The sequence below is a fragment of the Limulus polyphemus genome, unplaced genomic scaffold (genome assembly GCF_000517525.1).
Source record: "Limulus polyphemus unplaced genomic scaffold, Limulus_polyphemus-2.1.2 Scaffold19, whole genome shotgun sequence".
Taxonomy (NCBI): Eukaryota; Metazoa; Arthropoda; class Merostomata; order Xiphosura; family Limulidae; genus Limulus; species Limulus polyphemus.
This window is the reverse complement of record NW_013665629.1, coordinates 772230-773495: the sequence shown is the minus strand read 5'-3', so window position 1 is coordinate 773495 and position 1266 is coordinate 772230.

Here is a 1266-nt window from a genome sequence, read left to right as displayed (position 1 = left end):
AACTAATATATATATATATATATATACTATTTGTCTTCAGTGATGAATATATATCTGCAGGCAGACAGTCTGACAGATAGATATAAAATAGTAACTTATGGGAAAAGGATGTTGCCGACAGCTGTAGGTACACACATATAAATACATATAGAAAGTTGTAGTTACTCTTTCGTTGGTACTACTGCTGCTGACAAACCAGAGAGAACATCTGCATTGTCAAAACGTATCTAAATATCATTTTAGCTATTATGAAGCTTCCAACAGGCAATTCTTACGCTGTCAATCAATCAAGTTAGCTTTCTTCCTTCTACCACGAGATATCCGTACTCTTCTAAACCACAAAAGAAGTTACATATGGGAGAAAAATAACTGCTCCCGTTTTCATGACAATTGTGTTTTATTATACTTTTAGATGTAATAAGGAATATTTTCTTTATGTTATGAAACAAAACTTTTCATCTCCTCTTTTAGTTACCTGATGTTTTACAAATATGTATAATAATCATAGCGAGAGATTAAAGTAATTATATTACTCTGTGAACAGTTTTTGAAGCAAAAAGTTTGTAATGTTAGAAGCATTTATGCATATATATATATATATATGTGTGTGTTCGGTTTTAAGTTCTGATAAAAGTGTAATCAATAAGATTGTTCTATTTTTTTTTCTTGTCTGAAATACATGGATTTGCTTGTCTAAAAAGACATAAGGTTAAGGATAACTTGTTCTGGCAAAATTGACTGATTAAATTTTTTGTATTCAATTTATTTTGGGATGGTTGTTTCTGTTTATTTTATAGGAAAGCCACATTGTGCTATATGATGTTTTCACTGCAAGAAATCGAACCTCGAATTTTAACGTTGTAAGTTCGTACACTTACCACTGTCCCACCGGGAGGTTTATTGGGAACTTTGGTTGTTTGTTTGTAATTAAGCACAAAGCTATACAATAACCTATCTGTGCTCTGACCACCACGAGTATCGATACCCGAAGTCTTACCGCTGTACCACTGGCGGGATATTGGGGAATTAGTTTAATGTCTGATATTAAGCATACTATCTTAGAATAAAGACAATTCAATAGAAAACAAAACGAAATTAGCTAAATTAGTTGCTTGATTTGTATCATATCGCTTAAATCTAATCACAACTATTTTGGGCTATATGAAGAACGACTCGGAAGGTTTCTAAGATTTCCTACCAACGAAATATTTTGATATATTAGTTTTCTGAATTACAAGGTATTTTTTTGCTAACAATAATTTAACA